General features: G+C 38.5%; 1 non-coding gene across 1 annotated transcript; it reads left to right on the top strand.

Moving 5' to 3' along the window:
• Window positions 1-3,340: 3,340 nt before the first annotated feature.
• On the top strand, window positions 3,341-3,477 carry LOC111756261 (small nucleolar RNA SNORA2/SNORA34 family). Its single transcript, XR_002790739.1, has one exon. It is a non-coding gene; the product is annotated as a small nucleolar RNA SNORA2/SNORA34 family (small nucleolar RNA).
• The last annotated feature ends 15,282 nt before the right edge of the window (window positions 3,478-18,759 follow it).

Genomic DNA, 18,759 nt, shown 5'->3' with positions numbered 1-18,759 from the left:
TCAAAAAAGAAAAAAATCTATACCTAGGCATATAATAAAGATTCCAGAAATGCAACACAAGAACAGAATATTAAAAGCTATTAGAGAAAAAAAGCAAATCACGTATTTAAAAAAAGCCCATCAGAGTCACAACAGAATTCTCAATACAACCCTCAATCCAGGAGAGCTCAGGGTGAAGTATTTCAAGTCTTAAAACAAAATATCCTCACGTTGGGCATGGTGCTGCATGCTTGTAATCCCAGCACTTAAAAGGCTGTAGCAAGAGGATCATTATGAGTTCAAGGCTAACCTGAACTACATAGTGAGATCCTGTTTCAAAAAAAAAAGAAACAAGAAAAAAACCTCTAACCCAGACTATATACCCTGCAAAACTATCTTTCAAAATTGATAGAGAAGGCTGGTCCAAGTGCAGTGGTGTTTACAACTAATTGATCACAACCAGTTACAGATTGCTTTGTTCCTTCTCCACTCCCACTGCTTCACTTGACTAGCCTAAAAAAAACAATTGATAGAGAAATAAGATGCTTCTATGACAAAGAATACCTGAAGAAATTCATGACCACCAAACTAGCACTCCAAAATGTTCTAAGGATATTTTAGAATGAGATAAAAAGTACTACAGCTCCATGAACCCCAACAAAATGAAACTACCAGGTACAGAAAGTAATTAAACAGAGAGAGAAACAAACAAGAAAATAACATGACAAGGATAAGTCAATACATATCAGTTGTAACCACCAATGTAAATGGTCTCAATTCTGGCAGAATGGGTTAAAAAACAAGATCCAACAATATGCTGCGTACAAGAAATATATTTAATTTAAAAGGAAATTCATAGACTAAAAGTCAAAGAATGAAAAACAATATCCAGAACCCAGAAAAAAGTAGGGGTGGCTATTCTATTTGCACACAAAGTGGATTTCAGGCCAAGACTGATTAAGAGAGACAAAGAAAAACACTATACTTTTAAAGAGAACAATCCAAGAGGAATTGATTATCATATATATACTGTTATGGCTTGTGTTTAAATGTCTCCCCCAAAGCCTCATGCAGTCATAGGTAGGGCTTCTTCAGAAGTGGCTGAATCCAGAGTGTGTGATTAATACATGGTGCAATGCTGGGATTAAGTGTGAGTGATTGCTAAATCAGTCTACTGACTGGTTTGGGACTCAAATCTGGAGACTGATCACACATGCAGGAGCGAGGCAAACCTAATAGGAAAACAATGAGTGCCCAAGGCAGACAAATGTTCCAGTCTGGAAAACAACAAGCCCTTAGGCTACTGTGCATGTAGATTACTAGGCACAGAGGTGTCACATGACATCAAGTTGCTAAATATATAAACACACTATCATGGTTGAATAGTTCCTTTCTTCCCATCTGGAGAGAGGGCTCACTTGATCTCAACTTTTGTCTCTTTTCTTTATCTTCCCATCCTCTTGCCATCCTTCCCACCCTACTCTGGGAACTTCAAGAGCTGCGCTGGGCTGAACACAGCATTGTCCTAATCCTGATAGCCTGGATACAACATAAGAGAAAGAAAAAGGCTCATCTGGTCCCTTGTTGCCTTGCTACCTTCTATCCACCTTAAAATGTTGCCCATCTGCCATGTGCAGTGCTGCCTTGAGCAGGCCAATTATGGACTGAAACCTCTACAAACTGTGAGCTTAATAAACATTCCTTCTTTAACTTGAAGCATTAGGTATTTTTCCTCAGCAATGAGAAGAGCAATTAAAACATGCACCAAATACTAGTGCACCCAATTATATATAACCAATATTAATGGACACGAAAAATCAAATAAGCACTAATACAACTACAATCAAGTAAGCACTAATGCCCCACTGTCACAAATATATCAACTAGACAAAAATGAACAAAGAAATATCAGAACAAAAAATGAGCAAAGAAATACCAGAACTGAACCAAACTTTTGAACAAATAGACTTAATAAATGTCTACAGACATAATGTCAGAATACACATTCTTCTTAGCTGCACACAAAATGTTCTCCAAAATAGATCACATACTAGCTCATAGAACATGCTTCAGTAAATGCAAAGGAACTGAAATTGTCCCATGCTTATTATCAGACCACAGTGTAATGAAATTGGAAATCGATGGCAAAAGAAACCACAAAAACTTCATAAACACATAGAAATTAAATGACACACACCTGAACAACCAATGGGTTGCCAATAAAATTAAAGAAGAAATTAAAAATTTTCCACAATTAAATGATAATGTCAAATACAACATGCTGAAATTTATGGGACGCAATGAAAGCAGTCCTACAAGGCAAGTTTATATCAGTGAATTCTCATATCAGAAAAACAGAGCAAGCTTAAATAAACAACCTAGTGTTGAACCTCAGGTTTCTAGAAAAAGAAGAACAAGTAAATGGACCAGCAATTTAGTTTAGCAGCATAAGCACCTGCATGGCAAGCACGAGGTCATGAGTTCCATCTCTGGTACCAAAAAAAAAAAAAAAAAGAGCAAGTCAAATGTAAAGCTTATGTGTGGGAGGGAATTATAAAGATCAGGGCAAAAATTAATGGAATAGAGATTTAAAAAACAGTACAGAGCGAGGACATAGCTCAATGGCACAGCACTTGTCTTACAAATGCAAGGTCCTGATTTTGATCCCCAATATAAATAAGCGAAAAAAAAATACAAAGAATGAATGAAAGATTTGCTTTTTTGAAAAATTAAGCAAAATTCACAAACCCTTAACCAACTTTATCCAAAAAAAGGAGAGAAAAGACTCAAATTCATGCAGCTAGGAATGGAAAAGGTAAAATCACAACAGATCATACAGAAATCAGGAAGATTGTCAATACTTACTTCAAGAACCTGTATTCTAAAAAGATGGAAAACAGAAAAAGCGAAGATTCCTATATAAATTACCAAATCTGAACCAAGAAGATGCAAAAATTCTTTTTTTATTTTGTACTGGGAATTGAACTCAGGAAACTGCATTTGCCAGACAGGCACTTATGCCATGAGCTATATTCCTGACCCTAATAATTCTAAATAACTCAGTATCAGTCAGTGAAATTAAAGATGTAATTTTAAAACTTCCAACACAGAAAAACCCAGGCTCTGATGCATTCACTGCTGAATTCTATAAGAAATTTAGAGAAGATCTTAAGCCACTTATTCCTCAAACTCTTTAATGAAATTGAAAGGAAGAAATATTACAAAATTTGTTTATGGAAACAATTTCATTCCAAAAAAAAAAGAGAGCTACAGAGCAATCTCTCTTTTGAACAGAGATGCGAAAATTTTCAATACAATACTGGCAATCAGAATACAGAAAATCATTAAGAAGATTATACACCTGGCCCTGAATCAAGGCCAGAAGCTTCCTGATGCTGCTGGTTTCAAGCAGAAGCCTAAAGAGATGTCTTTCTATAGTCTGTTGGCCATTTCAGAACTTGGGCAGTGAAATGGTCAATTCATTAGAAAAACACAGCTTGAAGCAACTCCTCCCCCCACCCCCAGTGAGTGGCTGTGAGCGTGGCAGGCTGCGGCGGCCCAGGACAGGAGCCACAGGTGTTTACTGGGACCCATGCCATGCTGGGACCAGGAGCACCGGGAAAACAACCCTTCCCCCTCTGGTGAGTGGCTGTGAGCATGGCAGGCTCCAGTGGCCCAGGACAGGAGCCACTGGCATTTACTGGGACTCATGCCATGCTGGGACCTGGAGCACTGGGAAACCAAGCAACCCCTTTCCCTTAGCTGTTTTGTTTTGTTGAACTTAGATATACATGAAAGTATGGACAGCTGTTTTGAACAGAACTAGAGACTCTACGACAGCCATTAGTGGCTTCCCTATTGTCTGGTTTTGAAGACCTAAATCATCTTCCTCATTCTGTTTGGATCAATTTTATACTATGTTGTTTTATATGAATTCTCTGTATGCAAAGATATGGACAACTATGTGGAAGAAAACAAGAGACAATATGATATGATAGTGAAGATCTCAGGTTGTCTAGCTTTGAAATTTATATCTCTTACATTGCTTTCTTATGTCCTATTTTGCTCTATTTTGTTGTGTTTAATTTTACTCCCTTTAAAATAAAAATTTTAAAAATTTAAAAGGAAAGATTATACACCATGAACAAGTAGGATTCATCCCAGGAAGGCATTAAGTTTCAACACATGGAACTCAATAAATGTAATACTCTACATTAACAGAGTCAAGAACAAAAGCCACATGATCAGCTCAATAGATGCAGAAAAGCATTTGAGAATGTCCAACATCCATTTATGATAAAAATGCTAGAGAAAACTGGAATAGGTTTTTACCTCAATCTGACAAAAGCCATCTATGAAAAACCAACAGCCAACATCATACTAAATGAACAAAAACTGAGAGCGTTCACTCTAAAATCAGGAACAAGACAGAATGTCCACTAGCACCACTCTTACTCGATATAGTTGTAGAAACATTGGGCAGAGAAATTAGACAAGACACAGAAAAGGAATAACCATATGAAAGAAAGAAGTTGAATTATTATTGGTGGATGATATGATATTCTATGTGGAAGAGCCCAAAAACTCCACCAAGAGACATTTAGATCTAATAAACAAATTCAGTGGCATAGCTGGATACAAAGTCATCACTCAAAAATTGGGGCTGGGGATTTAGCTCAGCAGCATAAGCGCCTGCCAGGCAGTCGTGAGTTGGATCCCCGGTACCGAGAAAAAGACAAAAAAAAAAAAAAAATCCATAGCATTCCTGTTCACTAGTAACAAACTCACTGAGAGAGAAATTAGGAAGAAACACCTTTCACAATAGCATCCAAAAAAGTAAAATACTTAGGAATCAATCTAATGAAGGAAGTAAAAGATCTCTACATTGAAAACTCCAGCACTCTGAAAAAGGAGATCAAAAAATGAAAATATATCCCTCATTCTTGAGTAGGAAGGACAAACATGAAAATACGCATATTTTATACTTCAAAATTTTTGTATAGATTTAACACAATCCAGATCAAAATACCAATTATGTATCTCATAAAATTAGAAAAGACAATACTGGGGCTGGGGATTTAGCTCAGCGGCATAAGGGCCTGCCTTGCAAGTGCAGTTGTGAGTTCGATCCCCGGTACCAATAAAAAGGAAAATGACAAAAAAAAAAAAAAAAAGAAAAGAAAAGAAAAGACAATACTAAAGTTCATTTGGAACCAGAAGAAACCTACACTAGCAAAAGCAATTTTGGAAGGCAGAGAAAACCACAATCTTGACTTGAAATTATACTACAAAGCTACTGTGATAAAAGCAGCATGGTAGAGCTGGGAATATAGCTCAGTAGTACAGCACCTGCCTGGCAAGTATAAGATCCTGAGTTCAAGTCCTAATACCAAAAATGAGTGAATAAATAAATAACAATAAAAACAGTATGGTACCAGCAATAAAATAGACCTGAGGATCAGCAGAACAGATTAGAAGACAAAGATAGTACTCTAGGCACACTCAGCTACCTTACCTTTGACAAAGGGACCAGACATGTTCACTGGAAGAAAGAGCCTTTTTAATAAATAGTGCTGGAAAAACTAGCTTTCTACATGCCAAAGATTAAAACTAGACACATATCTTTCAGTGTGCACTAAACTAAAATTGAAATGAATCAAAGATCTCAATATGAAAACAGAAACACTAAATCTCCTGGGGGATAGAATAGATAGAACTCTTAAAGACATTGTTTTAGGCAAAGACTTTATGAACAAAACCCCAATCACACAGGAAATATCACAAAGAATCATCAGTTGGGATCTCGTCATATTTAAAAAGCTTTTGCACAGTAAGAGAAACCACCAACAAAGAGAAGAGGCAACCCACAATGTGGGAAAAAATATTTTGCCTGCTGTTACTCAGACAAAAGGCTAATATCTAGAATGTATTAAGGAACTCAAGAAAGACCGTACATACATTTAAAGACCAAATCCAAAAATGGTCATCCAAAATGAATAGACACTTCTCAGATGAAGAAGTAGAAATGGCAAATAAATGTGTGAAAAAATGTTCAACATTGCTGGTAATTTGAGAGATGCAAAAAACAACACTGAGATTCCATCTCATTCTAGAAAGAATGGCTATCAGCAAGAAATCCACCAAGCCCAGTGTGGTGGTACACACCTGTAATCGCAGGAGACAGGAGAACTTCCATGAGTTAGAGGCCACATGGTAAGTTCAAGGCTAGTCTGAACTACACGACAAGACCCTGTCTCAAAAAGATAAAAACAAAAACAAAAAATCAACAAATGCTGGTAGGACTGTGAGGAAAAAGGAACCCATTTCCATACCTAGTGGGAATGTAGAGTGATTGACCACTGTGGAAACCAGTGTGGAGATTCTTCAAAAAAGTAATACTAAAGGTTCCATTTATACAGCTATTCCTCTTCTAAGTATCTTCCCAAAGGAATTAAAAACATAGCACAGTGATAAATGCACACCCATGTTTATAGCAGCATAATTTGTAATAGTTAAATCTTGGAAATAGCCCTAATACCCATCCATGAATGAATTAATAAAGATGTGTTTTTGGTTTGGGGGGGGTTGTTTTGTTTTGTTTTTTTTTTTGTTTGTTTGTTGTTGTTGTTGTTTTGTTTTGTTTTGTTTTGTTTTGTTTGAGAACAGAGATGGCGGCTTGCTAGGTAGCTGTATAGAGAGCCTCTCTGGAAAAACAGCTCAGATGCTGGAATTTGACAACATGGAGAGGACCAGACAAATGGAGAGGGATTCTCATGAACCAAGGAGGAAACTGAAGGGAAAAGAAAAATAGAAAGAGGAAGGAAAAATGTGAGTGGAGGGCTGGAGCCCAACGCACTCCCTGAGACTGGTCTGTGCTGTGCTGTGCTGGCAGCGCCATGGAGTCAGGCAATTCAAGGTCGCGCTGAATCCATGGCCGCCGATAACAGGAGTTGGTGAGTCCCAGGCCCTTGGCGGAAGGACACGGTACAGCGTGGAGTGGAGTCAAGGTGGAGAACTACACTGATTCCCAGTGAGTACTGGAGATTGGATCCTACCCTGGGCGTTGCTGGCTGGAGGAAATCCCAGTGCTGCAGTGGTGTCAGTCAGCCACCCCTGGCCCAGAGAGGACAGGTGAGATCTACTTGGGCTGAGCCATGCCCCTACTTGGGACCCAATAGCCAGAGATGAAACTGTCACAATTCGGTGATGTCCGCCACAGCACAGCCTAAATTGCTGAAGGCACTTGCCTGTTGCCTGGCTCAGAGAAGAATGGTTAGCCCACAGTCCCTGCATGCACCTCAGATAACAGCAAACTGGAGAGGGCAACAAAACCCCATTCAGCTTCAGGAAGACCATAAGCAATACAGAGAGGGCCAGAGATCTCCATGACACACCTGTCTGAAAGAAACCAGAAACATGACAAGACATAGAAATAAAAAAAAAAAATCCTCCAGCCACTGACCCTGGGAAAATAAGTCCAGGAGAGGTAAATACAGAAGAGATCCAGTGCAGCAGTCATGCAATATTAACCACAACATCAGTGGACATAAAGAAATACTTTCATGACCTCATAGACGAACTTAAAACTGAAATTCAATCCAAGTGAGGCAAGATATCAAAAGATTAATTAAAGAAATGCTAACCCCCCCCCAGAAAACACAAGTGGAAGAATGGAGGAACCCAAAAAGGAAGAGAAACCTTTGGTGAAGAATATAAACAAAACCTAGAATACATGAAACAGAGCCAAACAGATTACCAGAAAACTAAAACCTCCATTGAAAAGTGGCAAAATGCCTTGACAGAAACTAAAGTTAGCCTTTCAAAACTTGAAGAGAGATTTATAATGTGTGATCATGAAAGAAAAAATCTCTTAAAAATAACAAGGAACTGGGAAGAAACTATTCAAATGCTAGAAGACAACAAAAGGATTTATAACATAAAAACATGAGCAAAGAAGGAGGAGTAACCACAAATGAATTACAAAGACTATTCACAGAAATAATTAAGGAAAATTTCCCAAGCATAGAAAAAAGAAATGATATCCAGATAAATGAGGCATGCAGAACTCCAGCCAACTACAAGCAAAACAGATCTACACCCAGACATATGAAAATCAAGATCCCAGAAATCCACAACAAGAACAGAATATGAAAAGCAGCCAGAGAAAAAAAGAAGATCACCTACAAAGGAAAAATCATCAAAATAACGACAGACTTATCAACACAAACTCTCAAATTGAGAAGAACCTGGGGGGAAATAGTCCAAGCCTTGAAAGAAAATAACCTGCAGTCCAGATTGATGTACCTGAAAAACTCGCAAAATTAATGGAGAAATAAGCTATTTCCAAGACAAGGAGGAACTATGGGAGTTCATGGCCACCAATCTAACCCTACAAAAAATATTGAAGGACATTTCAGACAGAGAGAGAAAAAAATACCAGTATTCCAGCAACATTGGTAGAGAGGCCTCAATGAATGGGGCAGACAGTAGAATGAAGGAGTAAAGTGGACAAATAATAGCAGAAAAATAGAATAGCAGAGATGAAGCAGAAAAGGTATGCTATAATCTTTAACATAGATAGCCTTGATACACTAACAAAAAAAAAAAAAAAACAGGCAGAGTAGATTAGGGGGCAGGACCCATCGAGATGCTCTGAATAGGAAATATACTCAACCTGAAAGAAGGTTAATAAACTGAAAGTCAAAGATGAGAAAACGATGCTCTATGTGACATGGAACTAGAGAGAAATAGAGACAACTCGACCAGCAGCTGAAGACAGGTTGGAAAGTTATGACACTTTGGGGCAGGTTAGAACTACACAGCTGGACAGAAGGAAAACATTGTGGCTTTAGTAAGTAAAGGAGTACAGCTCAAGAACAAGCTCAGGGGTAGAAAGGTTCAGCAACACTCTTAATGGCTTGACCCCCTAATCTAAAAGCTAAAGGAGCTAGTGGGACCCAAAATATACAAAGCATCCTGAGAAGGGGAAAGGTGAGAAATTGCCTAAAAAACGAAGTCAGAGGACATTGTTATAAGTGTATCAGGGTTTAAAAGCCACAGTAGTCATTGCTCTGTTTAGTTTGATTTTATTTTGTTTCAGTCTGTCTACTCATACTAGATTTGAGGGCACAGACAGCTTATCCCAAAAATAGCAGGTTATACCATGGTAACTATCCTTAATTTCCTATTAACTTAAATGGAAACCCTGTATTACTTACATTGTCTTACTATGACTGATGTTATTTGAAGTTGGTTTGTTATACTGCTGTTTTGCCTTGACTGATTTTATTTGAATTTGGTATACTTGATAGTATCAAGTCTAAGAGTAGAGGCAACTACTTTGAAGATGACAAGATATAAAAGATACCCATTCCAGTTTGATTATTAACTGCTTTCAAAGTTCTACAGTCTCCAAAGTTGTATTTTTATTAAAATAGCTATGTAATGCTATGTTCAATTATATTATGCCTAATGATGTGGACAATTCTATTGAAAATAACAAGAGAAAGCATAGTAACTACTGTAGATCACCTAATATTGTAGTCTTTGGGTTTTTTTTTTTTTTTTTGTCTTTTTTGTTTTTATCGGTACCAGGGATCGAACTCATGACTGCCTGCTTGCAAGGCAGGCGCTTATGCCACTGAGCTAAATCCCCAGCCCCTAATATTGTAGTCTTATATGTCTTTTTCATTTCATGTTTTTCTAGGAATTTGTTCTTTTGTCTTGTTATGATCTGTTTTTCCCTATAATACAGAAAATATAGATATACATGTAGAGATTCACACATGGGGAGAATTTCTAAACTATTTACGGGAACAGATTATATAATACACGATGTAATGAATAGATACTCTGAAGAAGAGACACTAAGAAACCCAATGCTAATTCTGTAGTGTTATGTATGATATAAAATTTAGCAATACTATTATTCACTGTTCAGAGTGATATTGGTCTAGTCTCTTATGTTCAATTTCAGCATACATAAAGGTAAGAACAGCTACTTCGAAGAAAATGAGAGACATTATGGTAGTCATTATTGACTTCCCCAATGTCAGGTCTTAAAGACCTAAAAAGCCTCCATCATCCTGTAATGATCTGATTAGTTCTATAATGTTCAGTATATATTCAATGTGTGTGAAGATGGGGACAACTATTTGGAAGAAAACTAGGAACAGTAAGATAGACAGTGATCTCCAATGGACTTGCTTTGAAATCTGTGTTTCTTTAAATTGTTTCCTTATGAACTGTTTCATTCTGTTTTGTTATGTTTAATCTTACCCACTTTAAAATAAAAAAATGTGGTTTTTTTTCTTATATAATTGAGTACTACTCTGCCATAAAGAAGGACATGCTTGAGACATTTCTAGCTAAATGGATGCAACTTGAGACCATAGTCCTAAGTGAAATAAATCAGACACATGTATGTAAATACTGCACTGTTTCTCTTGTGTGAGAAACCAAAAGTGTAAAGAAGGACCAAAGTGTATAATAGATACTGGGAAATGAGAAGAAAATATTCAAATGAGAAGGAGAACAAGGGAGGATGGAAGGGGAAAGGAAGGAAGAGACATGAAAAAAAGAGTATAGAAGAAAAAAATGAAGCTTTTGTAAATGAGGGGAAGAAGGGTTGAAGAGGAGGGAATGGCAAAAAAAAAAAAAAAGAACAAGATACATCATGTACAGGTACAAATTCCCTATGAAGAATGTGATCATTATGTGTATCTAAAATGTACCCTCCAAAATAACAAAAACAAAATACCTTGATTCAGATGCAGACATTGTGCTCAGAGATAGATTATTAGTGCAACATATCTAAGAACCAGAGCGGCATCCTGAAGGCCCAGCAAGTGTAGTTTGTAGCAGCAGCATGCCCTCAGACACTGTGTCTGTCTCTCGCTTTACAGTGAAGTGGCCTTTTTAGGAAAGGCCATTTACCAAAGGTATTTCTGTATGCTCAGGGTGCCTGTTGACAAAGTCTCCCAGTCCAGCCCTTTCTTCTTATCAAGAACTGATCAGTAACCTCCCAAACCTCCCAAAGGAGTTTATGCCAAAAGCTTAAATAGAAGACAAGTGGTATGATTCTAGGGCTTCTCTAGCAGAATTCAAGATTCTGTGGGGACTAAGACAAAGAACCTCTCTGGGCAGCCCATATTTATTTAGTTTTTAAACAAAGGAAGGGGATAATGAGGGGAGTTCAGGACCTGAGCAGGACTGTGGGAGTTGGTTCAAAGACTTCTCCAAGTAGTATTTTATGTTAATTGGGAGAACTATCTTATCTCCAGATTGGCATTCACAACAGAAGGGAGATGCCTGCAGGGACAGTCTCTATCTAGGTAATTGAGGTTGGAGCCAGACATCCTCACCTGTGCTTTCCTTGTCTTGTCCTTTGAGGCATTACAGCTTCACAGGCCATTACAGCCAAGACCAGTGATTCACAGAGGTTCACTTACTATGAATCTGCTGTCCACCTCCAGACAAGGGCCCAAAGCCTCAGACAGAATCACAAGTAAACATAGAAAGCCAACTGGTTAATTTTAAATCCTGCTCAGAGCTGCTTTGTAGTGGTCACCATCACCTTCCTATAATAGTTAATGCAAACGACTGCTTATATTTAAAAGGCGCATCTGTCTGAGTGGGAACCAAAACCTGCAGCAGTTCAGGATGAGTAATGAAAGCAGTTAGTCTGAACATTTAAAATCAGTTACATACTTTATTTTTACATTATCAGTTACATTTACATTATCTTTTACATTATCACCTCTGACCTTTTTAATTCTGTCCTTTTCAAAATATCTTTCGAGAAATTCACTTTACCATCATATAAATCTCACCAAAGTGAAGAATTTTTAGTTCACTTTCTAAAAAAGTTTTTGTTACTGTAAAGCAAACTTAGTTTGCTGACCATAAAACAGACTATGCCCTTATATCTAAGGTAAAATATTTGTAAAAATTGATGATTAAAAGTATACAGGTAGTATACACTTGTAATCCTAGCACTCAGGAGTCTGAGGCAGGAGGATCACTGCATGTTCCAGACTTACCTAGTAAGTCCAAGGCCAGCATGAACTACAAAGCAAAACCCTGTCTCAAAAAAACAACAAAGCTGGGCATGGTGATGCATGCCTGTAATCCCAGCTCTCAGAAGGCTGAGACAGGAGGATTGCTGCAAGATCGAGGCCATCACACAGTGAAATCTTCCTCAATGAAAGGGGGCAAGAGCTAATCTAGTAAAGCAAACCACTGTTACCCCTTCTGTCCTTTCGTCCTAATGATCTAGGGAAATGAAACTCCCAGCCTACTTACTATATGTCTGTACTACTTCACGTTCTCTAAAAGTGAAGGATGAATTTTAGGAACGAATAGAGGTTAAGAGCAGAATATATTTATTGAGAGAAAGAAAACTTCTGTCTGAGAGAGCAGAGGGGTCCTGAGTGGGTTGCCAAAGACTGTCTTTTCCAGGGATTTTTATACAGTAAAACCACGAGGTGAGATGGGTCCAAGTGGGGAAAACATGGGAACTCGAAAGGGGGGCATAAGGTAGGAAAGAAATATAGTTAACCAATAAAATTAATTGCTCAGGTAAAATTGAGGAAATCGGGGACAAATGAAGAAGCAAGGGGACATGCTTAAAGAGCAGCCACTCTTCCTGGAGGGGGTCAGCATGGTTACTCCTGGCTTCCTCAGGATGATAGAGACCTATTTAGAATATGAGTCCTTAGGATGTGGGTATATTTGCTTGATCTTTTGTTTTGAAGCCTGGCTCACAGCAGGAGGTGTCTGTCTGCCACACAGTTGCAAGGTATCTGGTCTTTTGTACTGGCTCCTTCGAGGACCTCACCCTGTCTGCCTGTAATATTTTTATCCAACTCAATTGCCTGTAACACTAACCACAGGAAGAACCTTCTTCCAGGAGGTTAGGAAGACTTGATATGTTATGTTTGATAAAATTCTGACTCTAACATCAAATGACATAGTAGAGGCCAGCCAGCTCCACCGCTGGAAATACTTCATAGGACTAGGTCAGAACTGTTAGTTCTGTCCCCATTTCATTCTATGAAAGTGTCAGTGGATACCTCAAGGCTTTTAAGAGTTTTAACTTTTATTTTATGTATTTCACGAAATTGAAATTTTCCATCTTTTTCATTTGCTGTTGCACTGCAGAAAAAGAATGCACCCCCCATGCACAAGGCTCACCAGGCATTTGCTTTGCCTGATGTGTGAATTAATCAGGAAAACCGATGTTACAGCTTTTCCATCTGCATGAAGCATTCCCTTCATCTCCAGCCTCCTTTTCCTTGTTGCATGTTGTGGGCCTATTGCCTCATTCACCACCTTCCAGGGTTTCAGAGAAAAAATGACTCCACACAAAATCAGTTCTATTCTGATGTGGATGTCACAGCATGTTGAGAGTTAGACCCACCCAGTGAAAACTGAGCCGTAAATGGCTGATTCTCAACTCTGTACATAACTATTTAGCCCAGTACCCTCCACACACACATGCCTGAGATAACTTACCTCTTAATCATATAATGCTCCAAACTTACTCTCAAGAAAATGCCTGTCGAGAAACTGCAGGTGTGTCACGCATTTGTCTCGGTGACAGTATTTTCTAGTCAGACCCTGATCCTCCTATCTGTTACCTACAAGACCAGACCAGGAATGCTGCTGTTCTTTGTAACCTTCTGACCACTCAAGTTTTCTTTGTTTTAAATTCAATCCTTTGGGCTGGAGGTTTAGTTCAGTGGCACGAATGCCTGCCTGACAAGCACACAGTCGTGAGTTTGATCCCTGGTACAAAAAAAAAAAAAAAAAATTTAAATTCAATCTCTTTCCAAAAGTAAAAAAGAAAATACCCTCATGGAATAATCTTGAGATGCACCCACTCGCGCAGTCGGGACACTGGTGGCTCTGTCTCCCTTAGCTGCCATGGGGAACCTAGCACTCTTCCATACCCACTGTGAGAAAAAATAAAAAAATAAAAATAAACATGAAGAAATCTACCTCAGTTGATAGAATTCAATCTTAGGGTTTCTTCAACTTTTAAGCCTTACCTGTTGAGTGTAACTTTTGTAGCATCTTGCTTTTCTAAATGCAAAATGCAAAATGCAAACCATTTGTTTTTTGCCTGTACTTGGGAGAGAAGATAATTGTCATTTTTTTTCCCCCTAAATCAAACAGCTCCACTCTAAATGTTAATTTTTAAATGTTAAGCTTTGGTGACTTTCTATCCGGGAAATGAAATTGCAATATACTAAAATTTAAACGGTGGCTGAAAACAGGAAATTCTGGGATGTGTTACTATTAAAACTCTATAAACCAGGTGTGGTGGCACACTCCTGTAAGTCTAGCACTTGGAAGGCTGAAGCAGGAAGATCACTGCAAGTTCAAGATCAGCCTGGGCTACACAGTGCAGTCGAGGCCAGCCTGAACTACATAGGGACTTTGCCTCAAAAAGGCCAAAAAGAGACTGGAGAGACATAAACGCCTGCCTGGCAAGCACAAGGTCATGAGTTCAATCCTGGTACCAAAAAAGAAAAAGAAAAAATAGCTCCATTAAGAGAAATTGATGGGAACTTTTTTCTAGTTTTGATCACTTGAATAGATACATTGTCAGTGTGTGAGAAATTTTTACTAAAACTTGTTCATGTATTATTTTGATCCATTTTCTGTGGCATTTGGTACAATAAACCTTTGGAACTTACCTTGAAAACAAGTTTTCTTAAAAATTAAAGTATAACTACAGGGACTGGAGGTGTAGCTCTGCGGTAGAGCATTTGCCTAGCATACACAAGGCCCTGAGTTCAGTCTCTTCGTACATACACAGACAGAAGAAAACTACAAATAAAAATAAAATCTCCTTTGTGTTTGCATTGCATTTCAATTGGTCGAGGCTGCTACAGAAGTATATGAGAAAGCTAAAAAGGTAGGAAAAGGCAAGAACTTGTTAAATGTCAAGCTAAGGTTGTTCTCCTTAATTTAGAGAGCCATTAAAAAGTGTTAAAATCAGAGATGGTTCTCTATTTGTCTATATGAAACTGTTTTATTACCTAATATGTTTGTATGCTAGGCCACTTTCTTCTGTATAAGATTATAAATGTCTCACTAGCTACTGTTAGCAAAGATTGAGAGGAGCACTCATTAAATAAATGGTGAATGAATAAATCTTCCTCATAACTCAAGTATAAAAGTCTCTGGACACTGTATATGTTTACAGTGCCGTTTGACTCTGTAACAGAGGTTTCCCTGGACTCTAGTGGTTCATTCGTCTAGTGTTATTTTCAAGACTTCCTGTCAACTTTCTACATCTTGGTAGACAGAGTAAATTAATTTGGAAGGTTCAACAGATTAAAAATAATAATAAAAGTTACTTTTACAGAATTTTCATCTTAGAAACCATTTTCTTAGAAGTAGTAGGATGGGGGCTGGGGATTTAGCTCAGCGGCATAAGCACCTGCCTTGCAAGCAGGCAGTCGTGAGTTCGATCCCTGGTACTGATAAAAAGGAAAAAGACAAAAAAAAAAAAAAAAAAAGAAGTAGTAGGATGCATTGTCAAACTCCTCTCACTCATCTGTCAAAGAGAAATGTAGAATCAAAAGAATATAATTAGCTGCTCAAATGAATTTAATTAACCATTCCTTTCTGGGATCAAAGGCAAAAACCACAGCTAGCTAGTGGCAAGCAGGCTCCTTATCAGAAAGTGCCACCTTCCTCAGCACAGCTTGTTAGGTGAGAAGGTAGTCTCTTTCCAAAAGACAAAGCGAGTGATACCATGCTAACAAGAAAAACAGCCATTTCAGAATTTAATTGTGTGATCTCTGAAGAAAAGTCAGCAACTGTTACACCGTAGCACAGGCGTGTAATCCCAGCTACTTGAGAGGCTAAGGCAGGAGGCCTGCGCATTGAAACTGACAAGCGCAGCCCAAGAAGCTTGACAAGAACGTATCTCAAAAAAAAAAAAAAATTAGGGAAAGGTGGTGGGAATGGGGAGCTGAAGACATCGCCTAGTGTAGCAGGGATGAATCTGGAGTTAGCAACTGAAGGGAGGAAAGGGAAGTGGGACTGAAGTCCTGCTCCTATTCTGATTTCTGTGGTAGAGCATGATGCTCAGGTAGGAAGCACACATTTTCTGAGATCATGAAAAGAACTCTAGACTAGACCTGTAGGACAATGCTCTTTCCCAAGAGCGCTGTTGGCTCTTTGTTGAGAGTTCAAAGTGGGGGACAGAATGGTGGGAGAAAGTTGGAAGCGAATTTAGCCACCCAAAAGGCCTACCTCCAGAAGCCCACATCCCTGACCCTTCATGGACAGTTCCACTTTTCTACATAAGGGTCCAAAGCATTCATTCCAGGCAAGGAGAGGAAGGCACCTGACCTTCCTGTGGGTCCTGCTGCCATGATTCAACTTTTAATAATTGTGTTTGATGAATCCTAAGAATCAAACCACTTTACTATATTTACTATATATCAAACCACTAAACTGTATTTTAGTTTACCCCTTGTTATGGTTTATGCCTAGATATCCACGCCCCCCCCCCCCCACACACACACACAAAGCCTCTTAGGGTCATAGGTGAGGCTTTCAGAGGTAGCTGGATCTGGAATATGTGATGCTGGGATCAAGGGTGCGTGACTACTAAATCTGTCCCCGATTGGATTGGCATAGTTCTGTTAGGAGCAGTTGAGGCTGGAGGTCAGATCACACACAGAGCTAAAGCAAAGCTGTCCCAAGAACAAAGAGTGCCTGGGTGAACAGTGTCAACAAACTGAGCCAGCCTGGGGAACACCAAGCCCCAAGGCAATTCAAGCAATGGAGTGCTAGGCAAAGGTGTGTCACATGATTTTATCTTGCTAAATGTATAAACAACCCTACAGTGGTTGAGCAGTTCCTTTCCTCCTTTCAGGAGAGGGTTTCACCTGACCTCAATTTTCGTCTCTTTTGTTTATTTTCCCATTCTCTTTCCTCCTAAACATCTAGAGCTATAGCCAGAGGCTACACAGTTCTGACTAAAATTAAAACTGCCCACACTGGGGTGAATGCTATCCTTCCTAACGATGATTAGGCTGAATAAAATATAGAGTAGAAAGAAGCTCCCTGCTTGTCACTTACCACTTGCTTGCTGCTTTCTGCCTTCTGCCTGTACCACTTTGCCATGAACTTTTTCTCCTCTGTGATGCCCCTCTGTCATGTGCCACGCTGCCTTTGAGCCAGCTAACTATGGACTGAAACCTTTACAAACTGTGAGGCAAAAAAACCTTTCCTCCTTTAACTTTGAATGTCAGCTATTTTATCTCAGCAACAAGAGAAGTAACTAAAACACCCATTCATCATAAAATGTATGTATATCTTTTCCTGTTTCTCAAATAGATTATGAGGTTTTAAAAAGTCAAGATTGAAGATACTGAGAATCTAGAGAAAATAATATATAGTGTTGTATCATATTAATATTTTAGTGTAAACATTACTTAGCTTTATTATATTTAATTCTTATAATCCCAAGAGCTTTGTCTGTCATCTGTTCCACTTAAACATGTTCTATAAAATTCACACATTCCAATACACTCCCTCCCCCAATACACACATTCCAATACTTTCCAAATACAACTCTGATCAAACCTTCAACAGAACAGATAGTCTTTCAGCAGAACAGATAGATGCAGCCTTGAAATTCTAGTCCCTGTTGGATTCATCTATTCCCACCCACAAACTGTCAGCCATCTCTCCTAAATTCCATAAAAACTGAGAGGAGAGAAAGAAGAAAAAAACTGACAGGGATTAACTAGACTGTGCTACTTGGCAAATAATAATGAATGGGGCACACACTCTCAGTATTCATACAGATATCTTCCTCTAAATCAATGACCTCATCAGTAAGTATTTCTGGAGCACCAACGGCCCAGGTTTACATCTGGTTCCTTGAAAACACCTGACAAGCACAAAAGAGGTCTACACTTGGTGATTTTACAAAGAGGTTAAGAAAATAAGACCAACTAAGAAATCAATTAAAGAGCAATGAAACCTATATCTAAATGATACAGTAGTGATAAGTAGTGTAGATATTCAAGGTTACATGATGTTTATAATGTAAGACCATGTGGTGGATAGATAATGTTCACTCCTTTGTTTTGATTGACTTATATTCTGTTTTGCTTTGTTGGGTTTTATTCTCTTTAAAATTACATAAATAAAAAGAGGATGTCTCTCATTTATTTATTTATTTATCTTTTTGAGACAGAGTTTCAGTGTGCAGTTCAGGCTGACCTTGACCTCACTTTGTAGCCCAGGCTGGTCTCATACTCTCAGCAATTCTTCTGCCTAAGCCTCCTGAGTGCTGGAATTATAGACATGCACCACCACATCTGGCCTCTCCGTTTTCCTTGTGCGTTATATCTGTTATACTAAGATGCTGAAAAATTAAAATAATTGATTAAAAGATAATTAGCAAAAATAGTCACTTAAAAGGATAGTTATTAGCAATATTGTCATTCTGTACTGAGCTCGTTACCCTAATAACCAAGCACCAACCACATAGTTATAAATTAACTGACCACGTCGTTCTGCTGTTCTATAATGCGTCATCCTCCCCACCTTAGTAACCTGTTTGCTGTGTCAACTTTTGTTCCCCTTGTAAGAGACAAATGATGCTGTGTCAACCATTGTTCCCTTTATGAGAGACAAATGTTCCTGGAATTGGCAGACCAAGGGCTATGAGTTGGCTAACCACCCACTGTGAAATGCCTCTTACCTCAAGCAAAGAGGAACAAAGGCCCACCTTATTTCTGT

The sequence above is a fragment of the Cavia porcellus genome, unplaced genomic scaffold, assembly GCF_034190915.1.
Source record: "Cavia porcellus strain 051 isolate PalLab524CR breed Dunkin Hartley unplaced genomic scaffold, mCavPor4.1 scaffold_2, whole genome shotgun sequence".
In the NCBI taxonomy this organism is placed as follows: Eukaryota; Metazoa; Chordata; class Mammalia; order Rodentia; family Caviidae; genus Cavia; species Cavia porcellus.
Note: the sequence above shows the minus strand (reverse complement) of the source record. Positions and strands in the feature narration are given on the sequence as shown.